Source organism: Accipiter gentilis, chromosome 25 (genome assembly GCF_929443795.1).
Source record: "Accipiter gentilis chromosome 25, bAccGen1.1, whole genome shotgun sequence".
NCBI classification, from domain to species: domain Eukaryota; kingdom Metazoa; phylum Chordata; class Aves; order Accipitriformes; family Accipitridae; genus Astur; species Astur gentilis.
Window position 1 is genome coordinate 16,114,338 of NC_064904.1, and position 17,625 is coordinate 16,131,962.

Sequence of the window (17,625 nt, forward strand, 5' to 3'; positions counted from 1 at the left end):
CCAGACTGGTACTGTCACACTCACCCACGTTACTTGTTTCTAAACATGAAGCTAAGCCTCTGCTAGCATATGACGGTCCCACACGCTGCACATGACGGGTCCCCAGTGCCTGGCTGGGCCCAGGGCTGCACTGATAAAGCAAGGTTGACATCCAGGCAGCACTGCTAACATTCCTGCCTTTGTTGAGTGTTATAGGTGTTGATGCTTTCCTTAAAGCCTCAGCTACAGGAGAGGAGTAATTTATATAAGAACTGCATCTCTGTTTATTTATTTTAAGTGTGCTGCTAGCCCCAGAGGCTAGAGCATTGGCTGTGCAGAACAGCTTGAGAACATGAACTGAAAGCACTCAAGCCTGACAAGACAGAAAGGAAAAATGGAAAAAAATGTTTCTTCAAACCTCATGATGTTTAAGCTGATTTCACATATCAGGAGTACATCCTTAACATCACGACATGTGATGTATAAAGCACAGTCAGGAAACTACAATTTCTTTCCCAGTCTCAGGTCACATCATTATAAAAAGATTACAGTATAGAACAAAGAGGGCCCTTTTCTTTTTTGAGTCACAGCACTGAAGCACATGGTTAGATACAACTCTTTACACAAGGGTTTGCCCAGCACTGTCACATGTTTCTGTGAAGTTCATTTCCCCATGAACTTTTGAAGCAAAGGGCTCAGCAACACTATAAACACCATACGTAAGAAGACCATCACCACCTTTTGGTCCTGACATTCACACTACTGGAAGGGACACCAAACCATCACAGCATCAAAAGGTCTCACACAAGACTCAACTGACATCTGTCAGGCCTTTGTTCGAGGGAAAGTCCTTCTTCCCTGTGTGGGGGGGTGCTCTAAGGGGAAATTTAACTCCCCCACACACTCCCCCACCACCTGAAAGATCACCAATGCTGTGAGGAACCACTCCAGCTGACTCCATTAAGGCCAAAGGTGTGGTGGTTAATCTTTCCCCTGCTAAGGAATTTTGTACATGACCTACATCAAGGCTCTACATCACTCCAGTCAGTTCAGGACTACTTCATGCCGCCACCACTTCCTTCTGCACATGCTTGGGCATAGCCAAGCAAACTTGATATGCGTGAAGTTAACTCTGTGCCACCCTCCTATTGGTTATGTTTTTACCAGCTTCTCTATCGAGCTTTACAGCCTGCTCTGAGCTCTCCCTTGCAGTGCCAAGTCCATCCTAAATACAGGCTGGCTGTGCCTAGATAAGCTCCAGTCCCCCCAGTGAATGGACTCCTGCAGCTGAGTGAGAGGCAATCAGAGCAGCACATCCTTGCTCAAGAGATGGGCTCATTCACTAAGGTCAATGAAGCAGTCAAGAATAGGATCCACAAAAGCATCACGTAACAAAAACGTTATCCATTGTGTCCCAGTAATTAAGAGACTTTGTCCTGGAGTCTCCTGAAAGGTTTTCAATTAATTCTTCATTTCCACAAAGATCTTTCCCTTACCTTGTTCCTTTCATAAGGACACAAACTGTATAATTAAAATTAAATTAGGAACAAACCAGCCAGATGTATCCTAAAGCCATGATGATGAAAACGCCTATTTCATTCTGCCACTTGCCTCTTTCTGAGGTCAGGCTCTCTACAGAAAAGCAAAAACAACAAAAAAGAGACATTGACACTTTACAGTACATGTTCTGAATGTCAGCCTGTGCACCTGCAAAGTAGACAGATTTGCTTATGTTTCTATACCAACTCTCTTTTTTATCAGTAGATAACTCAAAACTCAACTAGATCCAAAGACAAGAGAAACGTCTCATGCACTGAACCTACACACACCTTCTCAGGCTACAGCCTTCATTTACCTATGCTGTTGCAAAATGGGATTTATCCTACTGTAGATGTTATAGTCATGCCAGAGGGATCAAAATGAACAATGCCTTCTCTCTTATTTAGACAGTTATAAACCTGATAGTCATAGCAGACAGATATGTTCTAACCACTCTTAATTCCAGATATGGAGAAGCAAAAAGATTTCCCCAATTTGAAAGTTTAGAACTGGGAAGAACAATCATTAGTGGGTTACATGTTAAAGTGCAGCAGAGTCTTCAGAATCAGGATCTCCTTGTAACAAACACAGCTTACCAGAAGAAGTTGAGAGGAGAAAAAGTGAATCATAACCAATAAGATACATGTTACAAGCACCCCCATCCTGCTCCCTTCTACCTAGCAAAGTCAGATTCTGAATTTGAAACAAAGTCCTGCTTGTCAACACTCTTCTTGGGAGAGCTCCCTCACAAGGCAACTCCCATGCTAGAAACAGCCTTTCCTGGCTTCCCAGCCCAAGCTCAGGCTCCAGGTTTCTACATTTGCCATATGACATGTTATGTCAGCCCAGGGTTTAATCTATTCTCTCACGCTGCTGTCCTTTAAAAGCATTAGCATTTCCTACAGGCATATTCCATATTGGCCTTACAAGTATCAAAACGCTATGGTGAAATTTAAACTAAATATAGAGATGATATTTTTAAATAGCTCTTAGCTCCAACTCGCCAAGCTGATTTTGTTTGAACGGAAAAAGCAGGCTCCAACTTTAAGCTTCCATTGTAATTAATGATTACAACACATTCCTCCGCCGTATCAGATTTAGCACCTCATTAATGTGTGTGGTATTTTGCTTGTACGGCACAGCTGTAGTTAAAGTTGAATTAGTGTTTCCATTATAAACCCATGTTTTCAAAGGTTTATTATGCAGACACATAAGATTTAGTCTGAAATGAACATTGCCATCGAGTGTGTCAGCTGGGAAGCAATTTTTTGTCCTTCAAAATTTGGAAGGAACAAAACACAAAAAAAGCAAGCCACCCTGTTTATTAATAATTCATATTTTAAAAAGCATTGCAAATACATGTTTACATGATAGCCTGTGACAGTTCCATAGAATGTCAACACCCACACACTCCTGGGAGATGTGTCATCTTAAAAACTGAAATAAAAGCCACAGTTTTACACCACTTGATGGGAAGCAAATAGAAGGGAAGAAAGACTTAAAAATAATATTGATGAAGGAAACTTATTAAAAAAAACCCCATGTCTTTATTTAGAAACACTGAAGTTGGGAATTTCAATGGTGAGGGGGGTGGGTGGGAATAATTTCAAGTACCATTTGTACTTTTAACTTTTTGGTGCCTGTCCCTGGCTCATTTATGCATTTAGCAAGAAGCAGTCAGTCCCACTGACTTCCTATCACATGAAGCATCCAAGCCTTCAACTGTCCATAAACGCTGGACTCTTATGGTATGACCAGATCATGCCCTTTGCAACAGCTATGCTAAAGTCAGTGTACAAGGCAAAACGTACAACAAAAACAATCCCAGGGTCTCCACGCTTCGTGATTGTGCCCTTCTACAATTAGCTTTATAACTGAACCACTGCGAGGCAGACCTTTTAATTGGGAGGCTTCTAAGCCTTCTTCTTGGCTGATTATTTCAATGATTATATACTTATGACATGCAAATTTACAAACAAATGTATGATGAAATTACCAATTTCTTAGTAACCACCATTACCAGAACGGATGCATTTTTGATGGCTGAGAAACATTACAATGTTATTTTTGTAACACTGTAAAATTCCCTGTTATTTTGACTCAAGGACTCATGGGTTTACCCAAGACATAATGTTTCCAGACAAGAACAAACGCATGAAAGAGCGTGTAATAGCTACTACAACAAAACCAGGACAGGCATATCCTTCATGAGCAGAAAGGCAGTGTCATTACTCAGAATTGCTCACATTTTGCTCTTCACTGGATTAACAAAACATTCCCACAAGAGACAGAGTGGGGAGTGTGATTCTTCCCCAGTGTTGCCCTACATTTTTCAAGAGATTACTCCAGACAACAAACATAATGGGAGTATGGTAGCAATTGCATACTCATTTGATCAAGTTCTGGAGGTTACTATAGTCTATCCCAAACCCTGCTGTTTTCCACACAAAGAACCTGAGACACAGCAAATGGGTCTATCTCTGTCCTGACAGCAATCAAAGCCTCAAGAAGATTCTGTACATCAAAGATGGTATAATACTGTGATACTTACCAAGGCCCTCATGAACTCTGGACTTTTCTCTGTACTGTTTTCTTCCTCCTTATTGTTCCAGGCATGGGAGCCCACCTCTCTTTTCAAAGCAGAGTTTCTTGTTGATGAAGTGGAAGAGGACTGCAGGGAGGCTAACGAAGACTCCAACTGCAGACAAAAACCCAATGGCCTCAGGAGTAACTAGGAACAGAAAGGCAGAAAGAAAACATCAGCGCAAGTAGGAAAAACTGCCCAGAGAAAAATGTGGTTTAATCACATCTGCATCCATGGCTCTGCTTCCCCACCCCCTCCCCGGAAGAAATACCAAGGAAATTCAGCAGAACATGGACTTGCACTAAATGGATGCAACACCTGCATTGGGCCAGCCTACCGAGGACATCAACAACAGGGTACATTACACACCAAACTTGGTTCCAGTTAAGGTCTTCATTTCTGTCACATGATGAACTCCAACACAGGAAAGACTCCAAATGATTTTAATAAACTTTTGTATCTATGCAGAATTCTACCACCTCCAAGAGAGACACGCTTAATCTATACTGCAACAAGGATCCAGCCAAGAAAGGGCAGTTGGTCATAAACCATTGCTGCACACCTTGCAGTAAATTCTAAGGGGAGGCTGAGGGGAGGATTAGCTTGTACGGTGAAAGGCCCCAACACCTCCTTTGCAATTTGTGTATTTTCTCTAAAACCATCAGATTACACTATAATGGTACTCACTAACTTTATTACATTTACTAAGAACCAGGTTAATGTATAGCCTATGATCTTCATTTAACTGTTACTTTACCCTTAAGTAAGAAGTATATTACTGTACTACATAATTACCATTCTTTCCTGCAAAAGACCAGTCTCCAGCTCAGGTAATTCAGTTTAGCTCTCTTGGTGTCAGGTTTGGCCACAAAATGAGCACAGTGGTTTTGCATCAGCTGATGACCTCGTCCTATACGTCAACATCCCTATGTCAAACTGTAGAGAAACAGTCTTATTTCAATTTATCACATTCTGCCTGTACCACTGGGTCTGCAACAAACCACAGGCGCCAGCAAAAAGCTTTTAAAGCCATTTCACCTCTCTCACACATATCAAAATGCCAAAACAAGGGACAAACACTACATACATCATCTGATGTGGATGGCAAGGGCACACACGTCAAAAACTGTAAGTGCCATCTGAAAAAATAAAAAATAAAATTGGCTTGTTATTCTGGTAATTACTTCACCAGGAAGGGGTGAAGTTCAGTTGTTCAATTCAAGTCAAAGACCCCATAAAAATGAAACATCAGCAGCATCAGTGGCACACCAGGGATGCCTGTGATTGCAAAGTTGCAGCTCACAGATGAGATGAGCAGGAGGAAAGGATGTCAACAGAGCCAGCCCTGCCTGTGAAACATCCCACTGGGAGTTGACAAGATTTGACTCAGCAAAAGACTTAGTCTAGAAGAGCTACACTGTCTCCAGTTACAGCCTTGATAGTGCACAGTAGGACTACAATCTAGGGGATTAAAAACCCCTAAATTAATACAAGCCAACGTGCCTCAGTTGGAAACAAAAATCACCAATGCATAGCAGCAGCAGCAGCCCACATGCAAAATAGAATAGTGTTTGGGACTGAACCCAGAGGAGGTGGCTCTGACCTTGCTCACTCCAGCCTAAGGAAGGAACAGAAATATGCACTGAATTACATACAGCATCTTAAATGACAAGATCAAGTCTACATTTCTGTTGCTCTCTTATGCATGGGCACAGTCACTTCTCTGGCGATCACTTCTGTGTCCCCCTTGTGCCACACCATCACTAAGCAGGGTCCATGCAGGCAGTGGGTCTCCCTGCGAGCACTGAAATTTAGTGCAACAGCTTCCCTGGATAATTTGGCAGGCTCACACCAGCCCTATCTTCCCCTCACTCCTCAAGCCAGGGAGCAGGGCTGGGGATGTGAGAGTGGCTGAGTGATACATCTACTCTGGCTATTTTCAGTTGCTGAAATCATCATTAAGTGGCTACTGGAGCCAAGTATAAATCAAAGGAGCTGAGTATAAATCAAAGTAGCCATAACCCCAGAATATACATGACAGCCTGGCTGGGTCCCATCACTGACAACTCCTTTTCTTGAGCATAACATAGGCAGGAAGGAGCATTATGCTTTATCTTACATATAAAATGCTTGGGATCACCACATCTCAGCACACGGGGCGCTGGGGGTGCGCACGGTCACAAGCTCACATGCATGCGTGTGTGCGCGTGTGCATAAGCTCACGTGCATGCGTGTGTGTGTGCATGCGTGAAGTTGGAGCAGGTGTGTAGCAAACTGACAATCATGTTTTGAAGGCTCTATGTGAGTGATTTCATCACAGAGGGTGTGATGTAGAGGGGTGGCAAGGACACCACTGTTACTGTTTATTAAGCCCTTTTATAAAATCTTAGCTCTGAGCCCAAGGAGATGCCAGGTTTTCCCCTTCTCAGACAGGGTACAAGCAAGCCACCAGTTTTTTTAAACACAAATTGTCCAACACATGCTCCAATATGCTACACAACACCCAGCTGCAGAAATCCTCAAAGTGCCCCTTTCTCCAACAGACCTGCACAGTACCTTGCAAAATTCCAGAGGAAAAAGCAGACCCTTGACTAGATCCGGCATCCTGAAAGAAAGTTTGGAGAGAAATTCTCAGCTTCTATGCACTTGCTCTAAAGGATCTCAGACTGGCACAGCAGCATTATTGTCCATCTATTCTTGTTTCCTGGTCAGCTACAGAGGAACAAGAAAGTAGTACTGCAGTGGCATAGGACTTGGGACAACCCTTCAGGCTTCCCCTACTCTGCGGGGCAGAGATGTAAAAGGCAACTCCTGTCAGAGCTGACGAAAGGTCCAGCAGCAACTACTAGGAGGAAGCTTTCAAAGCCAAACACTAACAACTGTGTCCACACAGAGGCAGAGGTTTTGGGAGCACAGTAAGGAGGGACTGCACAGACCCCTCCCCATACATCCTGAACAGCAAAGACTATCAGCCAGCTGCCAAGAACAGCTGAGATCCCTGTTCCACCCCTCCCTTCACTGTAGGCACCAAGAAAAGAGGAAAAGTGCCCCAGAAGGACCACCACAGCTCTGGCAGCAACTGACACCTCCTGCACGGATAGCTCCCGCAGCAAACCACAGAGTCCCTCTCCTAAAGAGGGTCTGCCTGACCGCGAGGAGGTGGCTGGGACTTCTGCACCACAAGGCAAAAGAGCTTGTGCATCCTGTCCTACGGCTTTAAGCAGAAGTTTCCTCTTCTCTCCCCCACATTACCCATGCCAGATAGGTCTGTGCCACAGTGTCTCTGAGGGAGGGCTGTGATTTTGCACCTGAGCACTGTCTCACATACGTGGGTAGAAACTTTACAGTCTGTGCACCTGGCTCCAGCTGGAAGCTCGTATCCCTCTGCGATGGGAGGCACGCTGGCTCTCTGCTCCTCCACCATCAAGAGCAAAACATGCTGCACCTGCATACGGTCCTGGTCACGTAGCCCAGCTCTCCTCAACCCTCTGCTGAAGGGCTTTCTCTGAAGACTTGAAACTCTAGGCTAAGACTATGCTTGGGAAATTATTGTAAAACTGATTTGGAGTAGAGGCCTGGGTGGGGTTGAAGGAGGAAGAGCAGCAGAAATGCACACACGTCACTTGTGTTACAGCATTGCTGGAGTGTGTCAGAGTTTCTCACACAAGTAAAATGCCCTGCCTTACAGAAATAGATGACAGACTGTACCTGAGGGCAAGAAGAAAAGACATAGTGCGGTATTCAACTGTTGGTTCAACGCCGGGCACCCAAGTCCAGGGAAGGAGCTGGCCACCATGTGCTTTGGGACATGAACAGTCCATTCAGCCAGGACTCTCTCCCACCCACCCATTTTTAAGCTAAGAAATTAATGCCGTAGACACCTTTGTGCAATGCCACAGTGGGTCCACACATTCTGTTGCCCCAGGTGAGAGCGCAAGCCAAGAAATGGTGTGTACGCTCCTGGCAAGTTGAGGGCACGCATAGCTGCACACCCTCCTTTGTGTACACTACTTAAGAACAAACAAGAGGTGCGGTGTGAAGGGCCCCAAGCTAGGAAAGAGGAGATCAGAGATGGAAATGAGATCAACAGAAGACATCTATCAGAGGACGCAGAGAGCCCAAGACATTACAATGCTGTTCCTGCTCCAACCTCTCCCTCAAAGCTACCTCCACACTACAAGATGACTTCAGGGGAGAGCCTGTCCGGAAGACCAGGAGGGAAGTACTGGCCACCCTGTTGAATCCGGCTGGGTATTTGGCTTGTAGCAGGTTTCACAGCAATTCTGCTGGCAGACTTGGACCCTCTAGACAGATCAGGATCAGGAGAATGAATGGAAGAAGTGCCACAATAGATTCACTTAGAGAGTCTGCAATTAACAAAACCTTAATTCATTCAGCTTTGCAAGGGTTAAATTTTGCATAAAATCCTATTCCAGACAATAGCTCTTTAATTCCATTTGATACCAAGCTTCCTACAAAAGGAATGTTTACTGGTACTTTTTAATTACGAAAAAACCCATAAATTGTCTGTTTTACTGTCTGTGCTAATTACATTTCATTATATATTTGGAGTAAGCTATGATTTTCCTGCTGGTTCCCATGACATTTTTCATTATCAACCACTAATTGTCTAGCATGCACACTGCATTGTGAACCAAGTAGGCTGATGCGTGGGCAGAAGTTCTGGAGAAAGCTGCAAGGCAGTAGAAGTGCACGTTATTATTATTACTATTATGATGTATTAGAAAGTTTCCACCTACTTGCATACCTACATATCCTCATCCCTATCAGCAGTGTCACAGCGCAGCAAAGCACAGGAGTCCGTTTGTAACAAGCCTCGTGCTAAGCAAGGCTCAGCAACTACTGAAGGAAAGTTTTATGTGGTGAAACGATGACAGCAGCCCCACTGCAAGGACAAATTCCCTGCTGGGTGCAATGGAAACACCAAGAAGGTTTCTCAGTCACTTCCTCTACTCGGTGCCCAAAGCACGTGGGTATCGGGATCTTGTCACTTTGCCCACTCACAAGCTGAGGCCAAGGTTATAAAGGAAAATAGCGCCATATGTGGATTCCTAAAGGAATAGGATAACTAATGGGATCTTTCTGAGAGAGCAAGACAGAAAAAAGGTAAAGGGTTTCCATGAGCCACAGCTAATACTGTTTCCATTATAGCAAAGCCTCTAACGAATCCGTATCTATGCGAGCTCAGAAAGTGCCACAAAGGGTAAAGCAACCCATTGCATGCAGCATTTCATAAATTCAGAGCAAGGGAAGCTGTAGGCACCGATTCTTCACAGAGCAAACTGCTAGAATAAGGAGCGCATGACCACTGCTCCCCAGGTCATCGTTATCAGCCTCGGACAGGTGGCAATTCTATTCATGCGCACCACACACACACAATACACAAACATTTCAGAAATAAATGTGTGTTTTCACAGGATTGCAGCTCTCTCCTGATATCTGTTTCAAAGGAGACAAAGCCCGACCCTTCCTAACAGCACTGCGAGGGAACAGTTGTATAACTCCTCCTCTTCTCCTCAAGGTGATCCACAAATACATTATCAGAAACGCAATCAGACCACATTCAGCGCTGTAGCAGAAGGGTGAAATTCCCACCCAAGGCAGGAGGACTTGCCCTGCATCAAGGCTCAGTTTCACACACTTTATTTTTATGTGCTGATTTACAGATAGCAAGAATGAGGAAGTTCTGCAGTCCTTTTATATAAGGACTATGAAGGACTGAAAGGCACTTTTGACCTGACTATACTTCTATTAACTTTGACTGCAAAATCTGACTGATCAAAGGGTGCAAGAACGGGCCCATTCATAGCTGATGATGATGTATTTGCAGGTCACCTTTAAAGATTTAAGCTGCCCTCATGGGCTATGACACATGCATGCAATTTCAAAGGTCTCAGAGACAGTACAGCAACTTCATCTCCCTTTCTTCTACAACCCACGTACCCAAACACCTTGCAGGCTTCAATGCATTTATGCCCCCAGCAGCTCTGTGAAGCAGGGAAACGCTAACACAACTGTTCCACAGAAAAGGAGCCACGGCACAGATACAACCCAAAATGGTGGAAGTTAGCCCCAAAAGAACAATCAAGAAAAGTCCCATCCATCTACACAGACACTTCAGTGTCTAGAAACACCTCACTTTTCACCCCAAGGCTGAGGGTCCCAAATAGAACATCTACAGCACCTTCCTAGAAGTGACACAACAGTGACAGCCACAGGCCTCAAGGCATCTCCTCAGTCTCCCTGGGTCACCTGATAGCCACAGGACTGACACTTCTTCCCCCAAAGCCTGATTCTTCTTAGGGACACAATCCAGTAGAGGTGCCCAACACCTCCTGGCAACATTGAGTTCAAGGGAAGGCACATCAGGCACAACAGGGGACACGGAGGCAGTGACATTAATCAAGGGCACTCACCTAAGAAATGGGAGGCCTGAGATAAATTACCCCTTAAACCCACATTTTTCTTTTCCCAGCACTATGTCCCAGGTGCACGACTCGAAGAGGGCACCCTCTACGCTTTAGGCTGAGCTTGGCTCACTGTGCAGCCCATTTGGGGGCCAGCAGTAGGGCCAGCACTGTACATTGGATTTTTTCAACCTGCTCACCAAGGCTCAAAAAGGGCAGACCCAGACTTGAGTTCTCAGGACATAGCCTGCAATTCTCTGAGAACCTGCTGTAGATCAACGACCAAGACATAAACGTTGGGAGGGCAAACCTCAGAGCATCCAGCAGCTCACCTGTGAAAGCCATAAGCCAGCAACAAGGAGGCCCAAGTTCAAGAAGGCTTTCCCCAAGGCCCAGTTTTCCATCTTATAAAGGCTGCTATATATCTTGCTATATACGGCCCTGTAGCAGCACTGTTTTCCCAGAAGCAGAAATCCCACCCTGGTCTTGAGCAATGCTCCTGATGACATTTGCAACCAAGCAGATACGGTTCTGTGAAATATTCTGCCTTCAACAAAAGGCATTTTCCAATTAGAAAAGATGAAGTATTAGTTTTTCTGGATGTGTTTCAAATGACTGTGGAGCACTAGTTCAAGTCAACAGCAAGCACACAGTGTTAGCAAACAATGATGCCTGATGTTCTGCATCCAGAAGAGCCCTGGCTCTCACCCCATTCTTCCATCTGTAAGCACATACACCACAAATATGGATGAAACAAGGGAACAGAAGTGTGTCCAAACAGCAGGGGAGCATTCACACTAATGGAGGTGACTCCAGTAACAACCTAGGCCTCTAAAGGGTGATTCAGAGACTAATTGTCAATCTTAGTAATAATCTTAGAAAAGGCTCCAATTCAGCATGGTATTTAAAATTCATTGAAGTTAACAGGGCCAAGGAGACCAAGAATTTGAGCAGCACAGTACTTGAAATGCCATTCATGAACTGAAAGCTAGTCCCCTCCATGTCAGGGCTGATAAGGTTTAACGGGAACAGCATGAGGAACCTCATGGTACCCATCCAGGCCTTGGTCCTCCTGTACCACCACCGGTCCCTGCCAGAATTGTTCTCAGCATTGGACCAACAGCTGAGATAATCAAAGTGAAAAACACAGCCTTCACAACTGTTTGTCTCGGTCCTTCTCCAGACCAGTAGAGAAAAATTAAAACCAGGCAGAAAATTACTTTCCCAGTCCACAGTCTATGAGAAACCCTTACACTCAAGTCTTTGCTCTGCCATTTCCTTTCTGTCTCATTATTCACCCTAATCTCTGAGCTATGTTCAAATTCTCAGTTTTCATGCTAGAACTATTTTCCATTGTAAAAACAACCATCACACACAGCAGTAAGGGGACTAACTTGGTGGTCAAAGCTTTCACCTAAGACATAGGAAAGCAAGAAAAAGGGGTAGTGATAACTATCTATAAAATCTGGATCAGAGTAAATGAGAGAAAGAAGCTAGTCCCTAAAAGCCAACCTCCTGCTGCTTAGGGCTCTTGTGTTAGAGATGAGAGCTATACTCAAACGCAAGTCTGAATCAAGCAGGACAGAAACCAAAACTTGCCCCTTCCACGTGTCCTTTGACTGTCTGACCTCCAGAAAACCTACCGCAGTGGCAAGGCACAGCTGGTTTCTCTCACCATCGCCATGCTCTGCTCAGAGAGGAATTCCATCCTGAATAAGGACACAATGTGGTTCTAGGGAAGTTTTTTCAAGATTATGTATTTATTAGAAAAAGTTATAATTTAAACAGAATTTAATTGTCCGACAAGAGCATGTTTTCTCAGAAGATGCTCAGCCCGCTCTTACTGTAGTAGGTTTGGCTTTGATCACATCCCAGCCTTGTTTTCAGTCACAGTACAACACAGAGTTCATAATCGGATACATTTTGTCATAGCTGACACCACCACTGCCTTACTGGTAGAAAGGGAAGACTAGGGCTGTCAGTCTGCCACCTTTCTTGAACACTGAAGTCACGCTTCTTTTTTTTTTCCTTTTCCTTAAAGAAAACTTCTTTGTTGCCATGGTATCACTAATGCAGTATTTTGAGACAGGGAAAGAAGATAACCATGCATCATCACAGTGACACATCTATCAACTGCCATCCTCTCAAAAAGGGTAAATAAGTAAGGATGCCAATGTAGACTTTTAAAGGCTCCACCACACTTTTAAATTTTTCCATCTCACAAATTGCTGGCTACAAAGTTCATGCTTTGGTTTTATGACAGAGGTCAGAATTTGTCTCTCAGCAAGCTATCTCTAGGTTTATTTTTTAATTCCTTCTCTTCTCCCCATGCTACATGTCACCAGCTGCGGTACACACTCACAAGAGAACAGAAGCACCTGCATGTTCAGAAAATGCCAGCCTGGCTCCCCATGTTAAACCATGTGGTGACTTCTTCAAAATTCTTGCTTGTACAATGATTTCTTCCTGAACTAACAAGGTATCTACTGCTGAGCACAACCCACATTTATCTCAACAGTAAGAGAAATGAAAAAGGTCACTCTGATGGTGTCTCCCATATAACTTCAACTCACCAGGTGTAGTCTTGTTAGCCTTGTATCATGTCTTTCCTACCACTGCCAGAATTACTTTCAAGAAACCTCTACTAACTTAGCAAATCAAGGCCTTGCACTCAGCACAATGCCATTTCCCTCCTTGACCATGCATATGAGAACACTGTATCAGGTCCCTTCCAAAATTTCAGAGAAAGCTCTGCACGCTGCTGGTGCAACCCTGTTATCTCAGTAAAACCAGGGAACGGTCACAGTGAGAGATGCCCATGTCCCAACACACTCCCTGAATTTGAGTCCAGATCAATGAACAGGCAATGACAGGCACAATGACTTTCAGCACACCACGACTGCCGCAGTGGCATTCACAGTGGTGACATGATGAGCTTTCCATCTCCCAGGTGGTACAAAAGGAAGAATAATGTAATGAAATGAAAACTTATATAAGCTGAATTTATCAAGGCTTCTGCAACAGAGGAGGGAGCAGAGAGCAACAAACAAAGCAGCGACATAAGGTCAAACTGGAAGGATCCCTGGTATGGGTCAAGAATTCAACAGTGAGCACAGAGACCTCTACCAGACAAAAAATAAGTACTTTACATTTGGGAGAGAAAGGAAAGGGGAGGAGAGGGAGGAGAAAGCAGGATCTCAGTTGCTGCTTCTCTCTTATTTGGGGGGATAACAAAGAGTAAGGTGTCTCCATTCAGAACTGAAGTGCTCTCACCTCTTCAGAGAGGAATCTAATTGGGATCTTTATGCTCTCGTGTACTTCTTTTTCTCATCCACAAAACCTTGTTCTTAGTTCCACCAATTTGACCCAAGGCAGAATGACTCACCACAGCAAAAGGCTGGACAGCAGCTTTTTTTTTCCAAGACCTAAATAAACCCTACTCCATCAATTGACCAAGGACGATGCAGCAGTAAACCTCTCACTGAAGGCTGTGCGTTGCCTTGGCAACCTGTCTGATCTCCATTGCTCCAGGGACTGGAAATGTGCTGCCAACAGGAGATTTCAGCTAATCAAACCAAATCTCTTAATACTTAGATGATTTCCCATCTGCGGGGAGCAGGCCATGTGCCCACAGAAAGCAGGGCACCCTCTGAACACATCCCTGGCTCATCCTTGACGTTCCTTGTAGGCCATGGACATCTGACAGCTACCAAAGGAGATGAGGGGGTGGCAAGAGGCCACAACGTGCTCGCTATCTGCGTGGCAGCTCCATGCCTGCACCCAGCATGTGCCTGGCAGGCTGCAGAGAGGACAGGCAGCGAGGAGACCGGCTGCCCGCTGAGAGCTGGCTGCGGGCAGCAGGGCCCTCACAGGGTCCATGCCTCAACCCCTGACCTTTGAAAGAAAAATAAATTTTCCAATATTGGTAACGTACACTCCCTACAGGCCCGGTGCTACATGTTTTGAGCCTTCTCAATCTACTCCATCCCTTTTTCAGGTCCCATTAAACACATCCAGGTGACATCAATGGCAAACTGCTGACCAAAAAGAAAAAGTGGGACAACCATGTATCTCTTGACCTTTCTAGACCGGGGACTGCTGTCAAACTGCAGCACAGAACACCTGCTTTATTCTAAAACTCCTAATTGGCAATGCTAAAAGGGCAGCTTTCGTGGCAATTTTGCCTTGAAAGCACAACTAGTAACTGATCTTTTTTTTTTTTTAAAGTAGAAACAAGACCAATCTTTCTACAGCTCCACTAAAGGTTTCCGGCCCCTGCATTTAAGCCGAGCCACAAAGACAAATGATCAGTCTGGCATTTAGCACAACCAAGGGGCCACAAAAAGAGGCATGAACAGCAGACAGGAGAGGAATTTTCTACAGTTGCACTGCTGCTGAGACAAGAAATTCTGTTAGGTGGTGATGAGATTCATGTCCATGAAAAGCCCATCTAACAACCCTCAGCATTGCATCACCTAAAATGGCCCTGACTATGACCTTTCAAAGCAATTGCCAAAGGGAATCAGGACATTTGAACAGCAGAATTCAACGCCGGCATTCAGGCTCCCCTTCCCCTCCTGGGTCATTCTTTACTGCACCTCAGAGGACACTAACTCAGCACTCTGAACCTAAAGGTCACAGGCCCTACACTGAGTTTCATTCCACACACATTGTTAGCTGCCAGATTAACTCATGGTATTGCCGCAACTGGTGCGGGGGACTCCTTGATGTTTTTTGTCCTAGTATGGAGGACATCTGCCCAGCAGATGCTGCCCCACCACCCAGCTCCCTGAGACCTGGGCTAGCTACCAAGCTGAGGCTCCAGCTCTTGAGGAACAGGATGGAGGAATTATTGGTATTTAAAAGGGAGCCCTGAAGCGGAAGAAGGCTGCTCATAAAGCAGGGTGTGGTTTCAAAGAAAGAGCATATTGTGGAAGATTTCTAGGCCTCTGATATTGATCAAGTGACCTACGCCCTGGGAAAATATGTTCTAACAATAACAAACGCCATTAAAACAAATGCTTGGGGAAAAAAATGCCAGTGGTTTCTAGAGTCATGTATTTGATAGAGTGAAGAGCATAGCAAGTACTGCCACCTTCTACCATGTCACCGTGACACATTTCTTTATCTAGGTTAGTATAACAAACCAGTTAACTTGTTACTAGGGCTGCATGGAGAGGGGTGTGAACTGAAGTCATCACTCGGCTAATCAAGGGCTCTGTGATAAGGGAAAGGCAATGAAGTCCTGCAGGCATAAGGAAGAGGGAACCAGAGCTGGTTTTAATGGCCAGAACAGCTGGCTCCCTGCATCTGCTTTCCCACTTTACTCTTTCCTGTATGACACCTTCTTTCTATTCCAGGCACTCCTCAGCCTTGCTTAATCTCAGTTCAGCCAAACTGAATCAAAGGTGGACCCTTGGACTTATGCCCCAAATATCTGTTTCTACAGTGCATGGAAAATCAAAAGCATGGAAGTCAAAAGCAGAGTTGTCACTGATCTAACGGGGAGCAGGAATGACCTCAAAGAAAACAAATGTTGATGATGCAAGACACCCTCCGTAATTCCTTTGTAAAACCAACATGCAGGGCAGGATCCCAGCACTACAAAACCTGTGAGAAGGGCCCTCTCCAGATGAAAGCGACCACAACAGTGCCTTGTAGGATTCATTTGCATTAACAAGTTTCAAAGCATCTGCCCAGAGTTTCTTTCAAGCAAAAGCTATGACATCAGGCTGTTCTCAGGGATAAATGGAGAGCCATGCCACTTCAGAGCCAGAAGAAGAGTGAGAAGGGGGCAGGCAGATAGAAGCGACTGTTAGCCAGAACTGATGCAATGGAGACAGACTAAAATAGATTCCACATATTTCAAGAGCTTCTGCAGTTCTGATGCTCCAGTCTAGCCCATGTGAGCAACCATACACACACATATTCTGCAAAACACTTGACATAGAGGACCACAAGAATAAAGTGCAGCATGTTCCCTGGATGTTTTCAGACGCACTGAGCCAAGCCATGGAGTCTACTTACTACTTTATTTGGATCTCTTCAGCCATTTTCTCCCACAGACATCATGCTACATTTAGGTCCTTTTTTTAACCTACATCAGTCACAAATACCCTATCCATGGCTTCCCTTGCACAGTGATCAGATGTGCCCTCTGCTTAACAGGAATGCAAATACTCTGCACTTGTGTTACTCATTATGGATCTAGAACTATGGTCTTACTACTGCTTTACAGTAAAATCTGAAATGACAGCAGGATGCAGCACAATGTCAAAGCAGAAAACAGAAGAAAAGACTAACTCCTATTTCATTACTTGCAATTTCCAAGACCTTTGTATTTCAAGAAAAGCAAAGCAGCATGCAAATCCAAAGTAACAAGCACTGGTTACACAGGCCTCTCTTTTCAAACTGTAATTGTCACCAAAGTAACAAACTAGGAAAGCTATCTCCTCACCAAAAAATAGCCACAAATCATTCAAAACATGAGACTTACCTAATTGCACCTACATAAAGGAGCAAAACAAGTCAAATCAACAATCAAAGTTCCCAAGAACACTTTTCTCACAAATAACACATTTCAAAACTTTCTTCCTGGGACAGGTTGCTAACTCTTCGGGATCTGCGGTGTTCACAGAAGCTGGGAAAATCTGAAGAGAAGCACAGTCCTGAGTTTCAAAACCAGGAGTGGTGCTCGTGCTCTTGCTCTTTTCTCTGCATGTGCTTGTTGATTTAATGTCCCAAGGAAGAAGGAAGGCTGCTGGTTGGTAAACATGTGACAGCCACCAAAGGAATGCTAGCCAGAGAAACAAGATAAAGCAGCCTATACTGCTTCCACCGGGGTTTGTTTAAAAACTATTGCCTCACCTGTAGCTTTCCTACTGTTCTCATCTTATGAGCGCTAGGACTTTATTTGAACAATTACCTTGCTGACAAATCTGCCAAAAAAAAAAAATTGCCGTTCATTTATCATTAAATTATAAGTGATTTTTCTCTCCTGTACAGAGATATAATTTATTACTCAGCTTAAATTCACACTCTGGTCATAAATATTTTGGATCCACTTTCGAAATGTACCTTTTCCATCCTGGATTC

General features: G+C 44.4%; 1 protein-coding gene across 5 annotated transcripts in view; it reads right to left on the reverse strand.

The window, feature by feature from the left end:
* The window catches only part of SYT16 (synaptotagmin 16), a 108,912-nt gene that overhangs the window by 47,821 nt on the left and 43,466 nt on the right, over positions 1 to 17,625 (reverse strand). For all 5 annotated transcript variants that reach the window (XM_049828995.1, XM_049828997.1, XM_049828999.1 and 2 more), the window contains exon 2: positions 4,070 to 4,249. The gene's annotated coding sequence lies outside the window, so the exon portion shown is untranslated. The remainder of the gene's footprint in view (positions 1 to 4,069; positions 4,250 to 17,625) is intronic.